Raw genomic sequence first — 19060 nt, forward strand, 5'->3', positions numbered from 1 at the left:
ACTCTATTTTTGGAGAACTATTCAATTACCTCCAAGTACAATATCACTGAGGGAATCATTCACTAAACAGTGGATGGTGCTGGGTTGAAAATGAACTTGAATAAAAAAATCTCAAACTATTTTACTCTTTAGGCCTAAATTTCGCAAGTCAGTTTTAGGCTATCCTTAACTCCCTTTTGATGAATGAGTGAATAGAATTTGAAGATTCATACCTGGCTATTTGGTTGCCTGTCAGCTGCCTTGTTGACTGGATGGTTGCATGGCAACCTGTCTTGGCATCTGACTTGCAGACTGCTAGTGACAGATGGTGAGCAGATGGATGATGGACTGCTGCTTCTAAGCTGCGCTTCATGTCCTTCACATACTTTTCACTGGGAGTGAAGTGTTCAACATAGATAAAAAGTTGGAATATGATATATTGTCATATGTTTGCATTTCTATCTAAACTGCTTAGTACACTCTATCTAAACTGGAGTACACTGAACGAAGGGATAAAGCAGGTAACACAAAGCATCACCCCACCACCACTTCCACCAGACAAATAATTATGGTACAAAACAACACCACATTTAGCATTAAATCCCTATGTTCTTCTAGTGATACACCCGGACACAAGGTAGTGCCAAACACACACACACGTACTGCCAAACACACATTGCTAAATGCACACAAGAAATAATAATACAATTCAGATTGTGTGCATTTAGCAATGTGTGTTTGGCAGTACGTATGTGTGTGTTTGGCAATTTGTTTGCATGCATATGGAAGTGTGTGTTTTGTAGTGTGTGCAGTGGCAGACCTACCATGGTCGCAGTGGTCAAAACTGCAATCAAGCCCATTGCTCCAGGGGGCCCGGCTGCCCTGTGTATCCCTGCGACCAGGGTGCCCGCTGGTACGGCCCCGGCCCTCATGATACAACCGTTCAGGGGCCCATCGGGTGGCCCATGCTGTTAAAGCCACCCAATGGGCATATGTCTTCAGGAGCCCTGTCAGCGCTGCAGCGCTTTAACAGCACGACTGGGCCCCCTGTATGAGGTCAGAGTGCTGCAAGGGCGTGACAGCCTCGGTCACTTCCTCCAAGCAATCACCGAGAGCAGCAAGGGAGGAGGAGAAGGAAAGGAGGGAATTTGAGTGGGAACTCTGACTCCCATCAGCCTGAACCAGCACAGGTGTGCAACAATTTTAACGCAGGCACATGCAGTTACAGCACCTGTAGGTTGTTGCACATGTGCTCACTCTGCTTCAGGGCACATACAAAATCCATGTGCCCCTCCAATCTTTTCCCCAAGAAATGACTGATGGTGGTCAACATTGATGTTCTATTCTTACCTACAATAACACTCCTCACCTCACTTGGTTGAATTTCTAATCTCCGTTTTTTCTAAGGAGTTTCACTCGGGATTTATTGCACTCCCTTTAGGCACGCTGGAATGTATATATTTTGGATTTTACGGCTGCACCACTGTTTCGAAGTGCATGTCCTCGGTGTGTCCCCTATTCCCATTTTTTCTGTGTAGATTTGGAATCCAGACCAAATTTATTTTGGGCTGAGCACCCCACCCATCTATTATGAGGGTCCCTTTGGAGATGACCACAGACCACAGGAAATCTTAAGTTGAGGAGACTCTTAAAGCAGTTTATACTGCAAGTAAGTATTGCAAGTTAGCATGTAAATATCCCATGTTAAAATTAGTGTAGGACCCACCAATATTGAGGTTCTGTGACATAGTAGTGGGCTTAACACAATATGGTAGAGGGTAGTAGATAGGCGGAGCCCGCAATAAAGAGCAAAGTGGATATAAATAATAATAATATAGTCTCAGAGATTAAAAGTCCAGTAGTAGAGTTCAAGAATGTCTTTGGGGGACTGTATGTAGCAGCCAACAAAAATGTAGAATATGGGAAAACAACTCTGTAAGTTGAAGATTTTCTTACACTCCGTATGTGGAAATAAAAGAGTGCAGTATATGGTGCAGTATATTCAACAATCAGGTGTTATTCTGTTAAAAGTCTTATATGATCCTACTCATGTTTTATAGAGCTAATGGACTAACTCTAGTATGAAGTACGTACAGTGGTATAATCCCCACTTATAAAGGTGATGTCTTGTCTGAGGGAAGGTCATATGAAATAAAAAGGAACAGCAATAGTGTTCTCTATTTAAAATCAGGAAAGCAGAAAATAAAATATGTCACTCACATTTACACGAGCAGGCGGACTGCTCCGTGTATAGGGCTTGAGTGGCATAATCTTCACCTAGGATTCTTTGGAATAATGTCTCACTAGAACAGGATAAAACTCAGAAGCCAGGTAAAATAGGTAAAAAAATAATTAAATTAAATAAAAAAAAAATATATATATATATATAAATATATATATATATTTTTAAAAAGTAAAATTTCAACACACAGTGAGGAAGTGACCATTTTTTTTCTCTTTATTTCTCTTTATTTATATATGTAAAAACAGGAAGCTTTTCTTTTCTTCTTTCTTCCCTCTCTTTATTTATGTATGTCAAAACAGGAAGCACCACCATCTTAGTGGTGGTGAGATGCTTCCTGCAATGACCAAATATGGACATTCAATTACCATTTCCTGCTGCTACACCTGTCTCCAATATGGTAAATTGGAGGCATATATAGGTGGGTCAGCATATGGGAGGATATACTGCACTTGAAAAAGACCCTGGAGGGTCGAAACGCGTTGTGCTAGCTGCTGTGTCAGCAATTTCTGCTTTTATTATTTTATACCAAATAAATGTTTATTTTAACACTTCACCTTACCTGGTTCCTGAGTTCCTGCTAAGAAAAACTTATTGCAAACATCTAAGAGGAGGATCAGATCCAATGTATCCCTTGGTGGATGAAATACCTTTACAGTCCAGAGCCTAACTTATGTGGCTCTGGAAAGTGTGAGTGAACCTTTTTTATTTTCCACATATTGTAAATATGTTTCAACAGTATACACTATGTTTTTTTCTTGTATATATTATATATAGGGTCCACAGTTACTGTGTGTTGCTGAAAATAGGACCAATACAAGATTTTAAAGGTAAAATATTCCACTGTTTGTGCGCTTTCACCTTTTTTTCTGTTCACTAGATGGAAGAAGATGCTTGGTCGGTCAAATTTAGGGCACTGCGCGGGAAATCTAATGTGCCACCAGATAGGAGTGGTGTGTTTAGTATTATTCTTATCAGTTTAATACCTTTCGCGTCTCCTATCAGTGGACGTGTATATGACAGCCATTTTAGGAACCGCACACCTGGGACTCGAGCAAGGTCACCTCGTTCAACAGGCGACAACATTTGTCCCTGGAAAACTATGCCTGGAAAACTGTCCCTGGAAAACTATCCTGGACATTATGTACAATTTGTATGGATATGGCAGCGATTTCTGTAACAGGGAGATTGAAGAAGATGCTTGGTCGGCCCTCTTACTTCAAATTTGGGGCACTGCGCGGGCAATCTAATGTGCCACCAGATAGGAGTGGTGTGTTTAGTATTATTCTTATCAGTTTAATACCTTTCACGTCTCCTATCAGTGAACGTGTATATGGCAGCCATTTTAGGAACCGCACACCTGGGACCCGAGCAAGGTCACCTCGTTCAACAGGCGACAACATTTGTCCCTGGAAAACTATCCTGGACATTATGTACAATTTTATGGATATGGCAGCGATTTCTGTAACAGGGAGATGGAAGAAGATGCTTGGTCGGTCCTCTTACTTCAAATTTGGGGCACTGCACGGGCAATCTAATGTGCCACCAGATAGGAGTGGTGTGTTTAGTATTCGTCCTCAGAGACCATGATACACACTGACACAGGGCAGAATAGGGACTGTTCCCCCTACATAGGGTCACTATGTGCCTTTTTTTTGGTTTGGTTTTTGAAGCCACAGTGCAGCACCAGAGGGTCTAAAATTAGGCATGTACACATGCCTGAAAAAATTTGGTATTGTTGCAGCCGCTGCTGTAGCAGCGGCCAGAAAAATAGATGTTTGTTTCACAGGCAGAAAGTGCCCTAAAACATGGCGGCTTGAACCCTAGTTGGTGGCGGATAAGTCACGCAAGTCAACCGGCATTCAGAGCTAAAATACAGCAGCGTGTGGACCATTTTTAGCCCAAGGCAGCTCATCTCATTAGGCCTTTTTTAATTGAATGTATCGCCCAGTGTCAGTCCCTTCGGGATCCATCCCTCATTCATCTTAATAAAGGTGAGGTAATGTAGACTTTTTTGACCTAGGCAACTTCTCTTCTCAGTGACAATACCTCCTGCTGCACTAAAGGTCCTTTCTGACAGGACACTTGAAGCGGGGCAGGCCAGAAGTTCTATCGCAAATTGGGATAGCTCAGGCCACAGGTCAAGCCTGCACACCCAGTAGTCAAGGGGTTCATCGCTCCTCAGAGTGTCGATATCTGCAGTTAAGGCGAGGTAGTCTGCTACCTGTCGGTCGAGTCGCTCTCTGAGGGTGGATCCCGAAGGGCTGTGGCGATGCGTAGGACTTAAAAAGGTCCGCATGTCCTCCATCAACAACACGTCTTTAAAGCGTCCTGTCCTTGCCGGCGTGGTCGTGGGAGGAGGAGGATTACTTTCACCTCTCCCCCTGTTAGATTCCCGTTGTGCTGTGACATCACCCTTATACGCTGTGTAAAGCATACTTTTTAATTTATTTTGCAAATGCTGCATCCTTTCCGACTTGTTGTAATTCGGTAACATTTCCACCACTTTCTGCTTATACCGGGGGTCTAGTAGCGTGGACACCCAGTACAGGTCGTTCTCCTTCAGCCTTTTTATACGAGGGTCCCTCAAAAGGCACGACAGCCTAAAAGACCCCATTTGCACAATGTTGGATGCCGAGCTACTCATTTCCCGTTCCTCCTCCTCACTGATGTCAATGAAGGTATGTTCTTCCCCCCAGCCACCTACAACACCGCGGGTACCAGATAGGTGACAACGAGCACCCTGGGATGCCTGTTGTGGTTGGTCTTCCTCCTCCTCCTCAAAGCCACATTCCTCCTCTGACTCCTCTTCCTCACAATCCTCTTCCAGCATTGCCGCAGGTCCAGCAAGCGATGCTGATAAGGCTGTTTCGGGTGGTGATGGTGACCACAACTCTTCCTCTTCACGCTCATCTACGGCCTGATACAGCACTTCTCGCAGGGCACGCTCCAGGAAGAAAACAAATGGTATGATGTCGCTGATGGTGCCTTCGGTGCGACTGACTAGGTTTGTCACCTCCTCAAAAGGACGCATGAGCCTACAGGCATTGCGCATGAGCGTCCAGTAAAGTGGCAAAAAAATTCCCAGATCCCCAGAGGCTGTCCTAGCACCCCGGTCATACAAATATTCATTAACGGCTTTTTCTTGTTGGAGCAGGCGGTCGAACATTAGGAGTGTTGAATTCCAACGTGTCAGGCTGTCGCAAATCAAGCGCCTCACTGGCATGTTGTTTCGCTGCTGGATATCGGCAAAGTGAGCCATGGCCGTGTAGGAATGCCTGAAATGGCCACACACCTTCCTGGCCTACTTCAGGACGTCCTGTAAGCCTGTGTACTTATGCACAAAGCGTTGTACGATCAGATTACACACATGTGCCATGCACGGCACATGTGTCAACTTGCCCAACTTCAATGCCACTAACAAATTTGTTCCGTTGTCACAAACCACTTTGCCGATATCCAGTTGCTGCGGAGTCAGCCACTTTTCCACCTGTGCGTTCAGGGCGGACAGGAGTGCTTGTCCGGTGTGGCTCTCTGCTTTCAAGCAAGTCAAACCCAAGACGGCGTGACACTGCCGTATCCAGGATGTGGAATAGTACCTGGGGAGCTGGGGGGTGCCGTTGATGTGGAACAAGACGCAGCAGCAGAAGAGGACTCAGCCGAGGAGGTTATGGAAGAGGATGGAGTAGGAGGAGTAGAGGAGGTGGCAGCAGGACTGCCTGCAAGTCGTGGAGGTGTCACCAACTCCTCTGCAGAGCCACGCATTCCATGCTTGCCAGCCGTTAGCAGGTTTACCCAATGTGCAGTGTAGGTGATATACCTGCCCTGACCATGCTTTGCAGACCAGGCATCAGTGGTCAGATGGACCCTTGCCCCAACACTGTGTGCCAGACATGCCATTACTTCCTTTTGCACAATCGAGTACAGGTTGGGGATTGCCTTTTGTGAAAAGAAATTTCGACAGGGTACCTTCCACTGCGGTGTCCCAATAGCTACACATTTTTTGAATGCCTCAGACTCCACCAGCTTGTATGGTAAAAGCTGGCGGGCTAATAGTTCGGACAAGCCAGCTGTCAGACGCTGGGCAAGGGGGTGACTTTGTGACATTGGCTTCTTACGCTCAAACATGTCCTTGACAGACACATGACTGTGGGCAGATGAGCGTGAACTGCTCAAGGCGGGAGACGGAGTGGCAGATGGTTGAGAGAGGGCAAGGAGGACAGCAGTGGTTGACGTGGCTGAAGATGCTGGACCAGGAGGAGGATGGCGGCTTAGAGTAGGCGTGCTGCTTGTACTCATGTGTTGATCCCATAGGCGTTTGTGATGTGAGATCATGTGCCTACGCAAAGCAGTTGTACCTAGGTGGGTGTTGGACTCAGTTTCTTTTGGCACAGGTTGCAAATGGCATCGCTGTTGTCAGAGGCAGACACACAAAAAAAATTCCACACTGCTGAGCTCTGCAATGACGGCATTCTGGTGGTGGACACAGCATGCGTTGATTGGCGTGCTGTTGGGCTGACCCCGGGTGCTGATGCATGCTGTCTGACTGTGCCACTAGCTCCTTGCGACGACCTCCCCCTGCTTCCAACTCGTCTCCTCCTCTCTGTCTCCCCATCTGAACTTTCGCCCTGTTCTTCTTCTTGCCGAGCGGGCACCCATGTGACATCCATGGACGCATCGTCATCATCAACCGCTTCACTTGTATCTGACAACTCAGCAAAGGAAGCAGCAGCGGGTACAACATCATCATCATCACACCCTACGTCCATGTGTGTAATGCTGCCTGCCTGAGACATATCCCTGTTATCTACATCCTCTGGCAATAATGGTTGCGCATCACTCATTTCTTCAAACGGATGTGTGAATAACTCCTCTGACATACCAAGTAAAGCGGCTGTGGTGCTAGTTTTGGTGGTGGCGGCAGGCGGGTGAGTGGTATCTTGAGAGGTGCCTGAAGCTAAGCTGGAGGAGGATGGTGCATCAAGGTTCCGAGCGGAGGCTGTAGAAGATTGGGTGTCCTGTGTTAGCCAGTCAACTATGTCCTCAGAACTTTTCAAGTTCAGGGTACGTGGCCTCTGAAAACTGGGCATTATTCTAGGGCCAAAGGGAATCACAGCACCACGACCACGATGGCCTCTGCGGGGTGGCCTGTCTCTGCCTGTCATTTTTTGGGGATTAGTGGTACTATGCGTGCAAGCTACTGTGAGACCAGATATGAGTGGCAATGTGCACTGGCACAGGTCTGCAGAGCACAGGCTGTAGGCCTGACACACCCGCTTGAAGACAAGTAACTGCTATTCAATCTAAAACAGTGAAAAAAGTTTTTTGGTTTTAAATGCACGCTATTGTGACACCAGATATGAGTGGCAATGTGCACTGGCACAGGTCTGCAGAGCACAGGCTGTAGGCCTGACACACCCGCTTGAAGTCAAGTAACTGCTATTCAATCTATAACAGTGAAAAACGTTTTTAGGTTTTAAATGCACGCTATAGAGACACCAGATATGAGTGGCAATGTGCACTGGCACAGTTCTGCAGAGCACAGGCTGTAGGCCTGACACACCCGCTTGAAGACAAGTAACTGCTCTTCAATCTATTACAGTGAAAAAAGTTTTTTGGTTTTAAATGCACGCTATAGAGACACCAGATATGAGTGGCAAATTACACTTGCTGAGGTTGGCAGAGCACACGCTGAAGGCCTGAAACACGCTTTAAGGACACTGACTGCTATTAGCTTACACTGGAAACCTTTTTTTCTTTGTAAAAGCACGCTATAGAGACACCAGATAGGAGTGGCAATGTGCACTGGCACAGTTCTGCAGAGCACACACTGTAGGCCTGACACACCCGCTTGAAGACAAGTAACTGCTATTCAATCTATAACAGTGAAAAAAGTTTTTGGGTTTTAAATGCACGCTATAGAGACAACAGATATGAGTGGCAATGTGCACTGGCACAGGTCTGCAGAGCACAGGCTGTAAGCCTAATAAAAACCCGCTTTAAGGACACTGACTGCTATTAGCTTACACTGAAAACCTTTTTTTCTTTGTAAAAGCACGCTATAGAGACACCAGATATGAGTGGCAATGTGCACTGGCACAGTTCTGCAGAGCACACACTGTAGGCCTGACACACCCGCTTGAAGACAAGTAACTGCTATTCAATCTATATCAGTGAAAAAAGTTTTTTGGTTTTAAATGCACGCTATTGTGACACCAGATATGAGTGGCAATGTGCACTGGCACAGTTCTGCAGAGCACACGCTGTAGGCCTAATAAAAACCCCCTTTAAGGACCCTGACTGCTATTAGCTTACACTGGAAATCTTTTTTTCTTTGTAAAAGCACGCTATAGAGACACCAGATATGAGTGGCAAAGTGCACTTGCACAGTTCTGCAGAGCACACACTGTAGGCCTGACACACCCGCTTGAAGACAAGTAACTGCTATTCAATCTAAAACAGTGAAAAAAGTTTTTTGGTTTTAAATGCACGCTATAGAGACACCAGATATGAGTGGCAATGTGCACTGGCACAGGTCTGCAGAGCACAGGCTGTAGGCCTGACACACCCGCTTGAAGTCAAGTAACTGCTATTCAATCTATAACAGTGAAAAAAGTTTTTAGGTTTTAAATGCACGCTATAGAGACACCAGATATGAGTGGCAATGTGCACTGGCACAGTTCTGCAGAGCACAGGCTGTAGGCCTGACACACCCGCTTGAAGACAAGTAACTGCTCTTCAATCTATTACAGTGAAAAAAGTTTTTTGGTTTTAAATGCACGCTATAGAGACACCAGATATGAGTGGCAAATTACACTTGCTGAGGTTGGCAGAGCACACGCTGAAGGCCTGAAACACGCTTTAAGGACACTGACTGCTATTAGCTTACACTGGAAACCTTTTTTTCTTTGTAAAAGCACGCTATAGAGACACCAGATATGAGTGGCAATGTGCACTGGCACAGTTCTGCAGAGCACACACTGTAGGCCTGACACACCCGCTTGAAGACAAGTAACTGCTATTCAATCTATAACAGTGAAAAAAGTTTTTTGGTTTTAAATGCACGCTATTGTGACACCAGATATGAGTGGCAATGTGCACTGGCACAGTTCTGCAGAGCACACGCTGTAGGCCTAATAAAAACCCCCTTTAAGGACCCTGACTGCTATTAGCTTACACTGGAAATCTTTTTTTCTTTGTAAAAGCACGCTATAGAGACACCAGATATGAGTGGCAAAGTGCACTGGCACAGTTCTGCAGAGCACACACTGTAGGCCTGACACACCCGCTTGAAGACAAGTAACTGCTATTAAATCTATAACAGTGAAAAAGGTTTTTGGTTTTAAATGCACGCTATAAAGACACCAGATATGAGTGGCAATTTGCACTGGCACAGGTCTGCAGAGCACAGGCTGTAGGCCTGACACACCCGCTTGAAGACAAGTAACTGCTATTCAATCTATAGCAGTGAAAAACATTTTTTGGTTTTAAATGCACGCTATAGAGACACCAGATATGAGTGGCAATGTGCACTGGCACAGGTCTGCAGAGCACAGGCTGTAAGCCTAATAAAAACCCGCTTTAAGGACACTGACTGCTATTAGCTTACACTGGAAACCTTTTTTTCTTTGTAAAAGCACGCTATAGAGACACCAGATATGAGTGGCAATGTGCACTGGAACAGTTCTGCAGAGTACACACTGTAGGCCTGACACACCCGCTTGAAGACAAGTAACTGCTATTCAATCTAAAACAGTGAAAAAAGTTTTTTGGTTTTAAATGCACGCTATAGAGACACCAGATATGAGTGGCAATGTGCACTGGCACAGGTCTGCAGAGCACAGGCTGTAGGCCTGACACACCCGCTTGAAGTCAAGTAACTGCTATTCAATCTATAACAGTGAAAAAAGTTTTTTGGTTTTAAATGCACGCTATAGAGACACCAGATATGAGTGGCAATGTGCACTGGCACAGGTCTGCAGAGCACAGGCTGTAAGCCTAATAAAACCCGCTTTAAGGACACTGACTGCTATTAGCTTACACTGGAAACCTTTTTTTCTTTGTAAAAGCAGGCTATAGAGACACCAGATATGAGTGGCAATGTGCACTGGCACAGGTCTGCAGAGCACACACTGTAGGCCTGACACACCCGCTTGAAGACAAGTAACTGCTATTCAATCTATATCAGTGAAAAAAGTTTTTTGGTTTTAAATGCACGCTATAGAGACACCAGATATGAGTGGCAATGTGCACTGGCACAGGTCTGCAGAGCACAGGCTGTAGGCCTAATAAAAACCCGCTTTAAGGACACTGACTGCTATTAGCTTACACTGGAAACCTTTTTTTCTTTGTAAAAGCACGCTATAGAGACACCAGATATGAGTGGCAATGTGCACTGGCACAGGTCTGCAGAGCACAGGCTGTAGGCCTGACACACCTGCTTGAAGACAAGTAACTGCTATTCAATCTATAACAGTGAAAAAAGTTTTTGGGTTTTAAATGCACGCTATAGAGACACCAGATATGAGTGGCAATATGCACTGGCACAGGTCTGCAGAGCACAGGCTGTAGGCCTAATAAAAAACCCCTTTAAGGACACTGACTGCTATTAGCTTACACTGGAAACCTTTTTTTCTTTGTAAAAGCACGCTATAGAGACACCAGATATGAGTGGCAATGTGCACTGGCACAGTTCTGCAGAGCACACACTGTAGGCCTGACACACCCGCTTGAAGACAAGTAACTGCTATTCAATCTATAACAGTGAAAAAAGTTTTTTGGTTTTAAATGCACGCTATAGAGACACCAGATATGAGTGGCAATGTGCACTGGCACAGGTCTGCAGAGCACAGGCTGTAGGCCTGACACACCCGCTTGAAGACAAGTAACTGCTATTCAATCTATAACAGTGAAAAAAGTTTTTTGGTTTTAAATGGACGCTATTGTGACACCAGATATGAGTGGCAATGTGCACTGGCACAGTTCTGCAGAGCACACACTGTAGGCCTGACACACCCGCTTGAAGACAAGTAACTGCTATTCAATCTATAACAGTGAAAAAAAATGTTGGGTTTTAAATGCACGCTATTGTGACACCAGATATGAGTGGCAATGTGCACTGGCACAGTTCTACAGAGCACACGCTGTAGGCCTAATAAAAAACCCCTTTAAGGACACTGACTGCTATTAGCTTACACTGGAAACCTTTTTTTTTGTAAAAGCATGCTATAGAGACACCAGATATGAGTGGCAATGTGCACTGGTACAGTTCTGCAGAGCACACACTGTAGGCCTGACACACCCGCTTGAAGACAAGTAACTGCTATTCAATCTATAACAGTGAAAAAGTTTTTTTGTTTTAAATGCACACTATAGAGACACCAGATATGAGTGGCAATGTGCACTGGCACAGGTCTGCAGAGCACAGACTGTAGGCCTGACACACCCGCTTGAAGACAAGTAACTGCTATTCAATCTATAACAGTGAAAAACATTTTTTTGGTTTTAAATGCACGCTATAGAGACACCAGATATGAGTGGCAATGTGCACTGGCACAGGTCTGCAGAGCACAGGCTGTAGGCCTAATAAAAACCCGCTTTAAGGACACTGACTGCTATTAGCTTACACTGGATACCTTTTTTTCTTTGTAAAAGCACGCTATAGAGACACCAGATATGAGTGGTAATGTGCACTGGCACAGGTCTGCAGAGCACAGGCTGTAGGCCTGACACACCCGCTTGAAGACAAGTAACTGCTCTTCAATCTATTACGGTGAAAAAAGTTTTTTGGTTTTAAATGCACGCTGTAGAGACACCAGATATGAGTGGCAAATTACACTTGCTGAGGTTGGCAGAGCACACGCTGAAGGCCTGACACACGCTTTAAGGACACTGACTGCTATTAGCTTACACTGTAAACCTTTTATTCTTTGTAAAAGCATGCTATAGAGACACCAGATATGAGTGGCAACTGTCAAAGTACACAGGCAGGGGTCTGCAGAGCACACGCTGAAGGAGGCCTGACACCCAGACGCTTGCAGACAACTAACTGCTCTTCAATCTATTACAGTGAAATTTTTTTTTTTAAATGTAAAGCTTAAGCTATTGTGACAACAGATATGAGTGGTGGCACTGACTGGGCCAATTGGCCCAGCATCCACTGAGCCTGACACAGAAGCTGGCAGGCAGGCAACTGCAATTACATTACACAGAAAAAAAAAAAGCAGACTGATGTTCTATCCCTAAAAAGGGCTTTTTGGGGTGCTGTTCTTACAACAGAGATCAGATGAGTCCTTCAGGATTGTAGTGGACACTGAATACCCTAGCCTAGCTATCAATTTCCCTATCTAATCAGCAGCAGCTACCCTTTCCCTCCTCTCACTAAGCATGCAGCTTCAGAATGAATCTGCTGCTGATTTTCTGGAATGTGTGCTGACCGTGAGGCACAGGGTCAAAGTTTGCTCAATGATGACGAATAGGGGGCGGATCGAACCGCGCATGTGTTCGCCCGCCGTGGCGAACGCGAACACGCTATGTTCGCCGGTAACTATTCGCCAGCGAACAGTTCGGTACATCACTATCCATGAGTTAAACTGGAAAACAAAAAATTTAATCTTTGTGACACTTAAATAGAATTTGCATAATAATTTGGAACAGGGTGTATATATATATATATATATATATATATATATATATATTTATATATAAAAATCACAGCACACCAATTCATGCAAAATTATTTATTTTTATTATTAATCGAATGCATTAAATATATTAAGCCAACGGTAAACAAAATAAAGTGCATAGAAATAAACTTCAAAAATATAGCTGCTATGTACACCTTGAATATATTATATATTATAAAGTGCACCAAGGCTACCCATAAATGTGTAAACAGATACTGATCTATAGCTGGAGACCAAACCATCCCCACGTTTCAGCCGATGCCGGTACTTTATGTACGTGAATAGAAACAAAGTGTCCACCCACTTTAAATCAATCTAGTGCTCTGATAGGGGCTAATTAAAGACAAGGTGTGTGTCCCTAGCTGTAGACCATCCTTAATCATTATCCATGACATCACCACAATGCTAAGCCAGGTGTCACTCTGCTCAGGGCCATATTTAATATTGATTGGGCCCTGGGAAAACATTTGATTGGGAGCCCTGACCCCTATCCCCCACTCCCTGTCATGCAATCACGCCCTCAATTCCCCAACGCAGTGGTGGAACTAAAGTAGAGAGGGTCCTAGTGCAACAATTTTTTGGGATCCATAATCGCAAGGGTGGCCAAAAGATAGATCCCCATCTCTCATGCAACTCCAACAATGCTTTGACAGCTAGGGCTCTACCATTTTCCCATGCTTGCAGGGTTGTGTTTAGTACTAAGCAGTGTTTGTGTTTTTGAATGTAAACATGTTTTTTATGGAGTTTGTTTGTGTGAATGTAGGACTGTGTTTGTATGTGGTGATGGTGTTTGAATGCAGAGGTATGTGTTTTTTAATGAAGAGGTGTGTTTATATATATGTTTGATGTTTAACAAAGAGGTGTGCTTGTATGTAGTGTTGATATTTGAATGAAGGTGTGTGCTTGTGTGTATTTTTGGCATTTTGATTGCTGAGATGAATGCACATGTACACGTACACTGCCACATACACACTGTTATATACATCACACACACACACTGAAACAAAAGCAGATACAAAGGTATAAATACTGACACTCACACTGGCACACTTACAGACACAAAAAAATATAAGATCTACAGCAGGCACAATGGATTTTTCCATATAATATTACCGAGTTGACAGTTGGACTAATCATTATAAGACCGCTTTAATGAAACGAAAGCGTATTCTGTCTCCATGACGTTGGAACGCATACGTATCGGCGATACGTTCACGTGACCGGAAGACGCTTGAATGCGAGGCTTGGAACACATATGGATAACTACAAGCAACAGCTGATTCTCCTCCACGTGGATGGGCTGATGGCGTCCGGAGGAGGGGCTGTAAGGTATTTAAACCTAGCCGGGCGGCAAGAGGATTCTATACAGGAGACTGGATCCTCTACTCTGAATTTACCCCTGAGGAAGTCTGTAGTATCAGACGAAACGTGTCGGGTTTGGACTATTGTAGAAGATTATTTTCATTTTTATCCTGTTTTATTTATGTTTGTTTTATTAATTTATAATAAATATTTGAATTAGAGAGATGTTTACTCTGTTTTTAATCAAATGAAAGTGCTGCCGGATTAGTACCCAGTATCCTGGTCATCTGAGATTTGATGTGCCTGTACACTACTATAATCTTGTAAGTGTTTTCAATGTGTAGCGCAGTATTGGTTTACTAACAGTCTACACTTATATTATCATCTCTTTCTCCTACATGCCTATTACGTGGAGAAGATCCTCTGTCAACTTTACTTTTTGATGTGCCTTCAATCAATTTTATTCTAGTGAGTGTAATTTTGAAAATCACTTCTAAGGATGTTTTAGATAGTACACCATGATTTTTGTTTCTTTCCTGCTGTAGATCTTATATTTTTTGTACATTTTGAGAGGACTGGGAGGAGTCCTATTCCCGTTAGATTCTACAGTGTGGGGTATTACTATATAGGTAAACTTTCTTCTTTTGTGTATTACCTCCCCACTTTAAGTCTTCCCACTTGTGATTTGTTTTTTTGTATTGTATACTTACAGACACAGCCTGTCAAAGATATACACACTGACACATGCAGACACACAGATACAAAACCTGACACACATGTGGATACTCAGACATACAGATGCATGGAGATATACAGTTAAACACACTGACTATATACAGATATGAAAACAGATATACACACACTAACAACATACAGATACACAAATAAATACAATGATAGCATACAGATACACACACTGACACACATACAGACATGCAGATACACAACCTGAGTGGGGATATGATAACATTATACAAATATATTCGGGGCCAATACAAACCATTGTGTGGAAATCTATTCACAAACCGAACTTTACATAGGACACGAGGTCATGCGTTTAGACCGGAAGAAAGAAGATTTCGTCTAAGGCAAAGGAAAGTTTTTTTTACTGTAAGAACAATAAGGATGTGGAATTCTCTGCCTGAAGAAGTGGTTTTATCAGAGTCCATACAGATGTTCAAACAGCTACTAGATGCATACTTGCAAAAACAGAATATTCAAGGATATAATCTTTCAATGTAGGGTAATAACTGCTTGATCCAAGAATAAATCTGATTGCCATTCTGGGGTCAAGAAGGATTTTTTTTTTCCTAGCTTGTTGCATAATTGGAAGTGCTTCAAACTGTTTTTTTGCCTTCTTTTGGATCAACAGCAAAAAACAAATGTGAGGAAGGCTTAACTTGATGGACGCAAGTCTCTTTTCAGCTATGTAACTATGTAACTATGTAACTTAACACATGCAGATACATATACACACAGATACTCACATGAACATACACACAATGACACACATGCAAATACACAGATACACACAGACTGCATATGCTGACTAAATACAGATACATAGATAAAAATACTGACACACACACAGATACACATACTGACAACATAGAGATATACACTGACAGACATACTGATACAGACACTGACACACACAATGATAGACATACATACTGACATACTGACAAACACTGACAGTAATACTGACACGCCAAAAAACATAGTGACACACAGACACCGTGACAGACATACTGACACACAGGCACCCTGACAGACATACTGACACACACACACAAATACATAGTGAGACACACACACACACACACATTCTGACCCACACACAGTTACCCTGACAGACATACTAAGACACACAGACATCCTAAAACACACACAGGCACACTGACAGACATACTGACACACACAGACAGACATTCTGAAACACTGATAGACATGCTGATACACACACACAGACATACTGACACACATGCAAACTTGACATTTTTAAAGCCACCCTTCCCTGGGGACCAATGGCAGACTGAAGTAGTTGGGAGTGAGAGGCTCTAGCCCTCCAGCCCCCTCCTTATGGATTCCTCCTCCCTCCCGCATGGCTTTACCCTCTCTGGGATCAAGTGACTCATGTCAGTCACTTCCTCCCAGCCAGCTACCAAAAAGCAAGGGGGCCCCTGCTAAGAAAAGTCCACTGTGTGGCCCTAAATATACAATACTAGTGCTGTTGCAGCCAAGCCTATATCCAAAAATACCAAGCCCTAGTGCATGCTTCAAGCATAATATGAGGATAATATATTTTCTCTAAACACCTATCAGCAAGTTGTAAGGATTCAAAGTCATGTAAAAAAGTACAGTAAAGTGTCCAAATGAAATGTCTAGTATATATTGTAAGTGGTGATTACTGAGAGCTCGCAAATACCCATTACCATTCTAACATCTACAGTCTTTCTTAGGTTCTGGTGATGACTATTATTGGAGGCCAAAAGTGTGAGATCCAAAAAGTGGATCTGAAAAACGCAAGGATTTTGAGTAAAGCTCAAGCCAATAACCGTTCCATTGAAAAACAAAATAATTCATTAATCATACCATCACAAACTATAAGGATATCATGAATGAAAAGGTGATGCTGGATGCTCCATTGGTGATTGGATCAAATGGAAATGTTTCCATATAACCATGAAAATATTAGCATTTCAAGGTGCAAAACTAGTCCCCATCATTGCTTCCTCGATCTTAAGGAAAAAAAAGTATTACTAAAAGAAAATAAATTATGGCTGAGAATAAAGTGAGTAAAAAGGACCACACTGAACTATCAGGTTGCCTAACCAGAAACCATGTAGATAATGCTTCAAAACATGTATATTCAGTATTAGTGTAGAGTACAAACATCAATCATATCCCACTTATAAGAGCCCTTCCAAACAAAACTGATAATAGTTGTAACACATGGTCCATATGTCTAAGATATGGTGACAACCCCAATACATATCTATGTAGGTAAAAATCTAGACATGCTGGGTGTAAAAAAACGCACAAAGGAAATAATGGGGCAGCAGGTGGCTTATCAAGATTATTTGTTTTAGGATATGATGAAATATGGACACATTCCCAGGGGTGGTTAAACTGAAAGTCTTCTATGTCTTAATGATATAATCTCATGAAAGCTTGTTGATTTTTTGAAGTAGTGGAGACTGGGTGAAAGCCTAACGGAGAAGGGAAGGGAGTTCCACAGAAAAGGTGCAGCCCTGGAGAAGTCTTGGAGGTGAGCATCAGATGTGGGAGTATGGACAGTGGATAGACGTAGGTCTTCGGCAGAGCCTCAACAGGACATACTTGTGTATTAGGAAGTAAAGGTAGGTTGGAGCAGCATTATGTAGGGACTTGAAAGCAAGCACCAGAAACTTTTTTTCCCATGCATCGTTTTTATTGAAATTTTGGATATTTTTGTACATGGTAAATACAGGTACTGTAATACTTTCATGTTACATGACACAAATCAAAAAACAAATAGTACACAAGTAGCAGACATCTCCACCATTTCCGTATTGGTTACCAATCACCTTGTATAAAACATTAATCACATTGGCATACCAATATGTCCCTGATAGGCATTCAACACACCACACGATTGGTTGTGGGTCCCAATCTTAGTATCCGTATATGCTCTGGTGCTGCCACATTATAGTAATTGTGGTGTGTACCAAAGAGGCAACCCTGCCCATCACCTGGCTACATAGAATACAAGAAACAAAACATCAAACATAACCATTGTTAACATACAGTTTTAACAAAAAGTGTTAGCCAGTAAACCCCCAACCTGCATTTTCTAATGGTACGTGGACAGTCAATGTGATTTCCATCTGTGACGGGCTAAAATCACCTTGATTTAAAACCCACCTTTGGCTGTGTTACTTGATTTTTGTTAAAACCAGTCCAGCTTTGCCACTCCTCTACAAATTTCGGTTCTTTACCCTTTAGCCTGTACATAATGTCTTAATATGGGCTAGTCTTGTCTACTCTGTCTATGACCTCCTGCAAGGTGGGTTCTAGAGAGGTTTTCCATTTTTTCTGCAAGGGCAATTTTGGCAGTCAATATGATGTGTATAATGACCACATTGTGTTCCATATTCTGGATGTTGGTGATTATATGTAGGACAAAGCATTCTGGGCAGTTGGGTATTTTAGTTTGTAGTGTGGAGTAAAGGAACTCCTAAATTAACCCCCAAAATGGCTGCACAGCAGGGCACTCCAAGAAGATGTGATATATTGTTCCTCTATGCTCATTACACCTCCAGCAAGTGTCAGAGACCATAAGATACATACAAACTAGTTTAGTGGGGGTCAGGTACCACCCCATTAGGACTTTGCAGTACGCTTCCCAATGTGATAGGCTACTCGAGGAAGAGTTGGATTGTTAAATGTTGTTCGAGGAGCACACCTGAACCAAGACTCCTCTGAGAACAGCATTGGGCGGATATGGTTTAGGAGGTGTCGGGATTCTCCTTAATGTAGTTCTGTATGGCTTGCCGAATTGTGGTTAGATGAGTAGTAGTGTCTAAAAGAGATTTGTTGATTCGTCAAGTACCTCTCCACTGTGCCTGGTATAGAGTTTTGAATGTGATCGTGATTGGGGCATGGTCTGACCACATTCAGTTGCCTTTCTGAACATCTTGCACATTTAAAGGGTGGATTTGTTAACTATGCACATGTCTATGCGGGAGTATGTAAGATGCACTGGGTAGAAGAATATATAGTCACGTGTTGATGGATACAATCCACGCCATGTGTCATATAGTTCATGGTTGTGTAGTATGTGGGATAGTTTCTAGCTTAGAGAGATCGT

This window comes from Pelobates fuscus, chromosome 6, assembly GCF_036172605.1.
Source record: "Pelobates fuscus isolate aPelFus1 chromosome 6, aPelFus1.pri, whole genome shotgun sequence".
Lineage (NCBI taxonomy): Eukaryota > Metazoa > Chordata > Amphibia > Anura > Pelobatidae > Pelobates > Pelobates fuscus.